The sequence below is a fragment of the Ursus americanus genome, chromosome 21, assembly GCF_024610735.1.
Source record: "Ursus americanus isolate L20-20 chromosome 21, mUrsAme1.1.p, whole genome shotgun sequence".
Classification (NCBI taxonomy): Eukaryota; Metazoa; Chordata; class Mammalia; order Carnivora; family Ursidae; genus Ursus; species Ursus americanus.
Genome location: NC_142147.1, coordinates 46,724,370 through 46,735,163, shown reverse-complemented (window position 1 = coordinate 46,735,163; position 10,794 = coordinate 46,724,370). Strand labels below are relative to the sequence as shown.

General features: G+C 38.5%; 1 pseudogene; it reads left to right on the top strand.

The window, feature by feature from the left end:
* Nucleotides 1–7,502: 7,502 nt before the first annotated feature.
* LOC123784877 (elongation factor 1-alpha 1 pseudogene) lies at nt 7,503–9,056 on the top strand (annotated as a pseudogene).
* The last annotated feature ends 1,738 nt before the right edge of the window (nt 9,057–10,794 follow it).

Sequence of the window (10,794 nt, the reverse complement as noted above, 5' to 3'; positions counted from 1 at the left end):
AGAAAAACTACAGAAACAGCCAAAAAACAACAAAATGGCAGTAAGTATATATCTATCAATAATTATTTTAAGTGTAAATGGATAAAATTCTCCAATCAAAAAACACAGAGTAGCCAAGTGGATTTAAAAAAACAAAAACCAAGACCCTTCCAAATGCTGCCTTCAAGGGACTCATTTCAAACTTAAAGATACAATACACTGAAAGTGAAGGGATAGAAAAAGATATACCATGCCAACGAAAATGAAAAGAAAGCTAGGGTAGCAATACTTACATCAGACAAAATGACTTAAACAGAGACTAACAAAAGACAAAGAAGAGCATTACTTGATGATAAAGGGGTCAATCTAACAAAAGGATTTATAAATATTTATGCATCCAATATAGGAGCACGTAAATATGTAAAGTAAATGTTAACAGGAATAAATGAAGAAATAGACAACAATATAATATTAGTAGAGGAATTTAATACCCCCACTTACATCAATGCATAGATCATCCAGATAGAAAATCAACAAGGAAACATTGGCCTTAAACAACACATTAAACTAGATAGACTTCATAGATACATACATAACATTTCATCCCAAAACAGAAGAATACACATTCTTTTCAAGTCCACATGGAACATTCTCCAGGATAGATCATGTCAGGGCACAAAACAAGTCTCAATAAATTTAAGAAAATGGAAATCATGTCAAACATCTTTTCTGACCACAATGGTATGAATTTATTTTATTTTCTTAAGTAGGCTCCATGCCCATTGTGGGGGTCAAACTCACAACCCTGAGATCAAGAGTTGCATATTCTACTGACTGAGCCAGCCAGGTGCACTTGACCACAACGGTATGAAACGAGAAGTCAAATTCAAGGAAAAAGACTGGAAAAAACCCAAACACATGGAGACTAAACAACATGCTATTAGACAACCAATGTATCAACAAAGAAATCAAACAGGAAATTTTTAAAGATTTTATTTATGGGCTGCCTGGGTGGCTCAGTTGTTTAAGCGTTGGCCTTTGGCTCAGATCATGATTCCAGAGTCCTGGGATCAAGTCCCACAGTGGGCTCCCTGCTCAAGTGAGGGGTCTGCTTCTCCCCCTCCTACTACCCTTTCCCCCTGCTCATGTTCTCTCACTCTCTCTCGCTCTCTCTCTCTATTTGAGAGAGAGAGCGAGAGAGAGGGAGAGTTCAGAGGAAGAGTGAGAGGTAGAAGCAGACTCCCTGCTGAGCAGAGAGTCTGATGTGAGACTCAATCCCAGGATCCTGAAATCATGACCTGAGCTGAAGGCAGATGCTTAATCAACTGAGCCACCCAGGAACCCCTCAAAGAGGAAATTTAAAAATTTGCTGAGACAAGTGAAAACAGAAAAAAATGTTTCAAAATCTTTGTGATGAAGCAAAAGTAGTTCTAAGAGGGAAGTTCATAGTAATACAAACCTACCTCAAGAAACAAGAAAAATCTCAAAAAAGGAATCTAACCCTACGCCTAAAGGACTAGGTAAAAAAGAAAAAAACAAAGCCTAGAGTTAAGAGAAGGAAGGAAATAATAAAGATCAGAGTGGAAATAAGTGAAAAAGAAAAGATCAAGAAACTAAGAGCTAGTTCTTGAAAAGATAAACGAAATGAACAAACCAATCATAGATTCATCAGGAAAAAAAGAAAGCCCAAATAAATAAAATCAGAAATGAAAGAGGAAAAATTACAACCAATACTACAGAAATACAAAGGGTCATAAGAAAATGCTATGAACAATTATATGCCAACAAGTTAGACAACCTAGAAAAAAATGGATAAATTCCTAGAAGCATACAGTCTGAAGAATCATGAAGAAATAGAAAATATGAATAGACCAGGGGCACCTGGGTGGCTCAGTCAGTTAGGCATCTGCCTTCAGCTCAGGTCATGAACCCAGGGTCCTGGTATTGAGTCCCACATTGGGCTTCCTGCTCAGTGGGGAGCCTGCTTCTCCCTCTTCTCCCCGCTTGTGCTCTCTCTTGCTAGCTCTGTCACTATTTCTGTCTCTCTCTCTCAAATAAATAAATAATATTTTAAAAAAAAAAAGAAAATATGAAAAGACCCATTACCAGTAGTGAAAATGAATCAGTAATTTTAAAAAAAAATCCCAACAAACAAAAGTCCAGGTCCAGATGACTTCACAGGTGAATTCTACCAAACATCTAAAGAAAAGTTAATACCTATCCTTCTCAAATTATTCCAAAAAATTGAAGATGAAATACTTCCAAACTCATTTTACAAAGCCAGCATTACCCTGATACCAAAAACAAAGACACTATCCAAAAAAAAGACCAATATCCTTGATGAACATAGATGTAAAAATTCTCAACAAAATATTAGCAACCTGGGGGCGCCTGGGTGGCACAGCGGTTAAGCGTCTGCCTTCGGCTCAGGGCGTGATCCCAGCGTTATGGGATCGAGCCCCACATCAGGCTCCTCTGCTATGAGCCTGCTTCTTCCTCTCCCACTCCCCCTGCTTGTCTCTCTCTCACTGGCTGTCTCTCTGTCAAATAAATAAAATCTTTAAAAAAAAATATTAGCAACCTGAATTCAACAATGTATTAAAAGGATCATACACCATGGCCAAGTGGGATTTATTCCAGGGATGAAAGAATGGTTTAACATCTGCAAATTAATTGATCTGATACACCATGTTAACAAAATGAAAGATAAAAATCATATGAACATCTCAATAGATAGATACAGGAAAAGCATGTGACAAAATTCAACATCAATTATAACAAAAATTCTCAAAAAAGTGGATATAGAATGAATGTACCTCAACAGAATAAAGGCCATATATGACAAACCCACAACTAACATTATACTCAATAGTGAAGAGCTGAAAGCTTTTACTCTAAGATCAGGAACAAGACAAGGATGCCCACTCTCACCAGTTTTATTCAACATAGTACTGAAGTCCTAACTACAGCAATTAGGCAAGCAAAAGACACAAAAGTCATCTAAATTGGAATGAAGAAGTAAAACTGTGACTATTTCCGGATGACATGATAATATATAGAGAAAACGCAAAAGACTCTACAAAAGAAAACATTAGGACTAATAAATTCAGTAAAGTTGTGAGATACAAAATTAATATGTAGAAATATGCTGCATTTCTATACACTAATAATGAACTATCAAAAAGAGAAATTAAGAAAATAATCCCATTTACAATTGTATCAAAAAATAAATGCCTAGGAATAAATTTAACCAAGGAGATGGAAGACCCGTACTTTGAAAACTATAAGACATTGATGAAAGAAATTGAAAACAACACAAATAAATGAAAAGATATACCATGTTCATAGATTAGAAGAACTGATATTGTTAAAAATGTCCATACTATTCAAAGCAACCTATAGATTCAATGCAATTCCTATTGAAATACTAATGGCATTCTTCACAGAACTAGAACAAATAATCCTAAAATTTGTATGGAACCACAAAAGACCCTGAATAGCCAAAGAAATCTTGAGAAAGAACAAAGGTGGAGATATCCCACTCCCTGATTTCAAACTATACTACAAAGTTATAGTAATCAAAACAGTGCGGTACTGGCACAAAAACAAGCCATAGATCGATGGATCAGAATAGAGACCCCAGAAATAAATCCACACTTAAATGGTCAATTAATCTATGACAAATGAGGCAAGAACATACAGTGCAAGGGGTTCAGGGGAATGGTCTCTTCAACAAATGGCATTGGGAAAACTGGACTGTTACATCTAAAAGAATGAAACTAGACCACTTTCTTACACCATATACTAAAATAAACTCAAAGATGTAACTTATATGTAAGACCTGTAACCATAAAACTCCTAGAAGAAAACACACAGTAAGCTCTTTGACATCAGTCTAAGCAATATTTTCTGGATGTTTCTTCATGTAAGGGCAACAAAAGCAAAAATAAACAAATGGGACTATATCAAACTAAAAAGCTTTTGCACAGTGAAGGAAACCATCAACAAAATGAAAAACCAACCTACTAAATGGGAAAAGATACTTGGAAATGATATATCCAAGAAGGAGTTGATATTCAAAATATACAAAGAACTCATACAACTCAATGCAAAAAACAAACAACCTGATAAAAAATGGGTGGAGGACCTGAATAGACATTGTTCCAGAGAAGACATCCAGATGGCCAACCCACACATCAAAAGATCGTCAACATCACTCATCATCAGGGGAATGCAAATCAAATCCACAATAAGATACCACATCACACCTGTCAGAATGGCTAGTATCAAAAAGACAAGCAATAAATAGCAAGTGTTGGTAAGGATGTGGAGAAAAGGGAACTCTCATGCACTATTGGTAGTAATATTAAATTAATGTAAATTTGTGCCGCCACTATGAAAAACAGTGTGAAGTTTCCTCAAAAAATTTAAAAAACCAGAATTACCATACAATTACAGAAAAAAGAATTACCACACAATCCAACAATTCCACTTCTGGGTATTTATCCAAAGAAAACAAAAACACTAAGTTGGAAAGATATATGTACCCCCAAGTTAATTGCAGCATTATTTACAATAGCCAAGATATGGAAGCATTTAAGTGTCCATCGATGGATAAATGGCTAAAGAAGATGTGGTATATGGAATGGAATATTACTCAACTGTGAAAAAAAGAGAAATCTTGCTATTTGCGACAACATGATGGACCTGCAGGGTAGTATGCTATGTGAAATAAGTCAGACAGAAAATGACAAATACCATATGATTTCACTTATATGTAGAATCCAAAAACAAAACGAACAAAACAGAAAAAAATTTGTAGATACAGAGAACAAACTGGTGGTTGCCATAGGGTGGGGGGGGAGAGAAATAGATGAAAGAGATTAAGAATTGTGTACAAACTTCCAGTTATAAAATAAGTCAAAGGAATGTAATGTACAGTACTGAGAATATAATCAATAATATTATAATAACTTCGGTGACAGAAGGTAACTAAACTTACTGTGGTGAACATTTCATAATATATAAAAATATTGAATCACTATCTTGTACACCTAAAATCAATATAATATTGTATGTCAATTATAATTCAATTAAAAAACATTAAAACTAAATTATCTAAAAATAAATATAATGGAAGATATGCAAGGCCTACAGTAAATGTTAAAAAATTGAAAAATTGAAGGCATAAATAAATGAAGAAATATATCCTTTCATGGATTGGAAGACTCTGTATTGTTAGCCTGTCAATTCTCCCCCAAATGAATCTATAGATTCAATACAATCCAATAATAATCCCAGCCTGCTTTTTAAAATATAAGTCGACAGGATAATTCTAAAATTTATACAGAAAGGCTTAGAGTAGCCCTGACAATCTTGAAGAAAAAGGAGGAGGACTTAACACCACTTTATTTCGAGATTTATTCTAAAGTTACACTAATAAAGCCAGTATGGTAAAGACCTAAGGATAAACAAGTGTATCGATGGAATAAACCATATAACAATGAATATGTCCTGGTAGCAACCAAACAGAACCAATACTGGCTACAGAGTTGTGCAATGTCCTGTAGGTCCCCTGCACTGTCTGGTGAAAACTCTTTCATTGCTGGGTTTTGAGGAGGCCCAGAGTAGTTGGTGAGGAGCTAAGCTGGACAGAGTTGGGGGGGTGGGGGAGCACTGGACTGCCTGCCTAAGAGCTGCAGGGTCTCCAAGGAGACCAGCCAGGGTAGAGTGAACATGGCCAGGGAAGTCGGGCAGAGGTGAGAGTAGACTGGCCAGATAGAGCACATAAAAATACAGGACACTGGGCTACCTGGCTGGCTCAGTTGGTAGAGCGTGCGACTCTTAATCTTGGGATTGTAAGTTTGAGTCCCACGTTGGGGGTAGAGATTACTTAAAAAAAACCAAAATCTTAAAAAAAAATACAGGATGCCTGGTAAAACTTGAAATTCAGATAATTAGTGTAAGTACATACCATAAAATATTTGGGACATACTTCTACTAAAAATTACCTGCTGTTTACCAGAAATTCAAACTTAAATTTGCATCCTATATTTTATCTGGCAACCTCAGCAGGGGGCAGTGGAATGGACTCAGGAAAGAAGGGCCAGGAAACGAGAGGCAAGGGAAGAGGGGAACTGGGAGGTCAGCTTGGAGAGAGTTGGAATCTGGAGGAAAGCAAAGAGAAAGAGATAGGGGACGTAGGGAGAGTGAGGGACTCTATGATGGGAGAGAGGTGGAAGCACAGAAAAAGGGCAGGCAATGGAGATCCTTGGAAAAGGCAGAGAAGTTTGGAATACAGAGGGATATTTGTACATTCAGAAGGCTGTGGATAGAAATGGAGGAATCCAGGGGCCTGGGGAGACACTTCTGAGTGTTCTTGCTGGCATGTACCTGAGATCTTCTGGTCCCTCCCCACACCAGGGCAGACTGTGGGTGGGTGTATACACCGGTGTGGCCAGAACATGGCCAAGTCCTCTCTGAAGTTCAGCCATATCTCCTACAATGAGAACCTATTCCTGGAGACCCCCGTCTCTTTAGTTCTCAGAAACCTGGAAGATCAAAGAAGGCAGGGCTCCCAGAGTGCAGCAACTCCTGCCCTTCCCCCCAGCTGAAGGGAGCAAAAGAACTCAGGGAAGAGGAAAGTTTCTCTTAAGGACACACAGTAAATGCAGGGTAGAGCCTGGTCTCTTGTCCCACACCTGCTCACCTTCCAACAATTCCTCCCACTTTGATTGCCTACCCCTGACCTCAAACACCCCTTTAGATGGTCCTAAAATTTGCTCTTATCTAATCCCCAAGTCCTGCTACTCCTGGCTGTGGATCTCTTCCTAGATGTTTCTGATTGTCTTCCACTTTGTTATGAAACAATCCTCCTCCCACACCTGCCACATCTGTGTGTGGCTTTCCACAGTCACCATATACAGTTGTTCATGTTGGACACTGCACAAGAGCACTATACCTAGGGAGGTGCCATTCATGTCACAGACATCTTTATTATTTTGAAAATTTTTGTAAATATTTGTGTATTGTGTTATTCTTTTGCCAACTGCAAAGTAAATTATTTATAATTTATTGCAATCATGTTCCAGCAGATGGCAGCAAAGTGTCTTGGTCTAACGTGGTTGGTAGCTACCATTCCTCTTCCACTTACAGAGAAATCAGTTTGGAAATCTAAGGACACATGTAATCTGAATTTATTATGGTGATCATTTTGCAACATATACAAATATTGCATCATTATGTTTTACACCTGCAACTAATATAATGTATGTCAATTATACCTCAAAAAAAGAACAAAAATAAATTAAAACAAATTTTTTAAAATACTCACAAAAGAGAAAGAAAATGGGAAGACCTTATGGATCTCATATTATCTAAAATAGCCTGTGCTTCTGAACAAGGATTTGCTTTTCACTTGATGTGCATGGCATCTTTAAAATAAAAAAAATCCCCTTTCTTCCACAATGGGTTTGCCCCCAGAACACAGGTGTCATGAAAACCACCACTAAATTTAAACTGAAATGGGAAAGGAAAAGACTCTTATCAACATCAGTGTCATTGGACACCTGGATTCGAGCAAGTCTATCACTACTGGTCATCTGATCTACAAATGTGGTAGGATCAACAAAAGAACTATTGAAAATTTTGAAAAGGAGGCTGCTGGGATGGGAAAGGGCTCCTTCAAGTATGCCTACGTCTTGGATAAACTGAAAGCTGAATGTGAATGCGAACCACTGGTATCTCCCTGTGGAAATTCCAGACCAGAAAGTAATGTGTGATCATCACTGATGCCCCAGGACAATGAGACTTTATCCAAAACATGATTACAGATATATCTCAGGCTGACTGTGCTGTCCTGATTGTTGCTGCTGGTAATGGTGAATTTGAAGCAGGTGTTTCCAAGAATGGCCAGACCCATGAGTATGCCGTTCTGGCTTACACGCTGGGTTTGAATCTACTAATAGGCGGTGTTAACAAAATGGATTCCACTGAGCCACCCCACAGCCAGAAGAGATACAAGGAAATCATTAAGGAAGTCAGCACCTATATTAAGAAAATTGGCTACAACCTCAACACAGTAGCATTTGTGCCAAATTCTGATTGGAATGGTGACAATGTGCTGGAGCCAAGTGCTAAGTGGCTCAAGGGATGGAAAGTCACCCATAAAGATGGCAATGCCATTGAAACCATGCTGCTCGAAGCTCTGGATTGCATTCTGCCTCAACTCCTCCAACTGACAAGCCCTTTTATCTGCCCCTCCAGGACATCTACAAAATTGGTGGTATTGGTACTGTCCCTGTGGGCCAAATGCAGACCAGTGTTCTTAAACCCAACATTGTGGTCACCTTTGCTTCAGTCACTGTTACAAATGAAGTCAAGTGCATTAAAATGCACCATGAAGCTTTGAGTGAGGCTCTTTCTGGGAACAATGTGGGCTTCAATGTCAGTAACATATCTGTCAAAGATGTTCGTAGTGGCCTTGTGGCTGGTGGCAGCAAAAATGACCCGCCAACGGAAGCAGCTGGCTTCACAGCTCAGGTGATTATCCTGAACCATCCAGGCCCATCAGTGCTGGATATGCACCTGTGCTGGATTGTCACACAGTTCACATTGCTCGCAAATTTGTTGAGTTGAAGAAGAAGACTGATCGTCGTTCTGGGAAAAAGCTGGAAAATGGTCCCAAGTTCTTGAAATCTGGTGATGCTGCCATCGCTGACACGGTTCCTGGCAAGCCTGTGCTTGTTGAGAGCTTCTCTGACTATCCTTCTCTGGGCCGTTTTGCTGTTCATGACATGAGGTAGACTGTTCTGCGGGTGTCATCAAAGCAGTGGCCAAGAAGGCAGCTGGCGCCGGTAAGGTCATCGAGTCTGCCCAGAAAGCTCAGAAGGCTAAATGAATATTATCCCCAATACCTGCCACCCCCGTCTTAATCAGTGGTAGAAGAACGGTCTCAGGACTGTTTGTGTCAGTTGGCCATTTAAGTTTAATAGTAGAAGACTGGTTAATGATAACAATGCATCGTAAAACCTTCAGAAGGAAAGGAGAATGTTTTGCGGGCCATTTGATTTTTTGTGTGTATGACAGTTTTAAGTCATTAGGGTTTTTTAAAGATTTATTTATTTATTTTAGAGAAGGGGGAGGGACCGAGAGAGAGGGAAAAGGGGAGGAGCAGATTCCCCTCTGAGCGTAGAGCCCGTTTAGGAGCTCAATCTCACAACCCTGAGATCACCACCCCAGTGGAAATAAAGAGTCAGAGGCACCCCTTAAGTTATTAGTTTTTTAAATCAGTACTTTTTTTATGAAGGAATTTTTATTTTTTTAAAGATTTTATTTTTTTATTTGAGAGAGAGAGAACACAAGTGGGAGGGGGAGAGGGAGAGGGAGACTCTCCTTGCTGAGGGCAGAGCCCAACCCAGAGCTCAATCTCATGACCCTGAGATCACCACCTGAGCTGAAACCAAGGGTCTGATGCTCAACCGACTGAGCCATCCAAGCACCCCTAGGATCAGTATCTTTTTTTTTTTTTTAAGATTTTATTTATTTGACACAGAGAGAGAGGGTGAGAGCAGCAGAGGGAGATGGAGAAGCAGACTCCCTGCTGAGCAGGGAGCCCAATGTGGGACTTGATCCTGGGACTCCGAGATCCTGATCTGAGCCAAAGGCAGACTCTTAACCAACTGAGCCACGCAGGCGCCCCAAGATCAGTACTTTTAAGTGGAAACAACTTGACCAAAAATCTGTCACAGAATTTTGAGACTCATTAAAACAAAAGTTTAATAAGAAAAAAAAATCATTCTTGGTGTCTGTGCTGTGGCTACATTTAATATTTCATATTGCAGTTCATATTTTCTAATTATTTACTGTACCAGACTAGAATTATTGAGTTCTAAATTTAAGTCCACACATCCTTTCATTTGGCATGAATCACTATATAATAATTAATACTCAATTACCCATAGTAATCCACAAAGAATGTGGGTGGAAATTTCCACGTAGGTGGAAGTTGAAGAATATTACTCAACAGCCTATTAATTATATTATTATAGCAGTTGTTTATTATAAGCTTTAACAATTTCATCAGTATAGAAATTATTATTAAAGTTTAATCACTTGTCATCTACATATTATTTTAAGATGTTAAGATTCTAGGGTAAAATGTTAACCCTCTTTGACATCTATCAAGAAGGAAAAATAATCAGGATTGGAAAATGGAAAGCTCATTGCTTTAATAGCTAACAAAACTACTTGGATAATTGAATAAATTTTTGCAAAAAATAGGGTAGCAGGTAGCAATGGTTATTTCAGCAGAATGTAGCTGAATCCAGAATCATTAATGATTGACATAAATTTACCTTCTACCTCCATGTAAACTGTGAAGGAAAAATTTCGAGAAATGAGTGGGAGAGGGAAAATGAAGAATCCTTTCATTAATATGCTTTTTAAAAAATATTTTATTTATTTATTTGAGAGAGACAGAGCACAAGCAGGGGGAGCAGCAAACAGAGGGAGAAGCAGACTCCCTGCCGAGCAAGGAGCCCGACATGGGACTCGATCCCAGGACCCCGGGATCATGACCTGAACCGAAGGCAGATGCTTTGCTTAACTGACCAAGCTACCCAGGCATCCCTCATTAATACACTTTTTGCCAATCCATCTAATTCAGATATCAGACTCCTACATTTAAGTTCTTAAAATGTCAGTGTTTGAATATTCAACGCTTAAACTCTTAAAAATTATTCACTTTATTTATTTATTTTTGATGGGCAGCAAAGAAAAGTTTATTGAGTGATAGTACAAAGGTCCCAAAAAGAG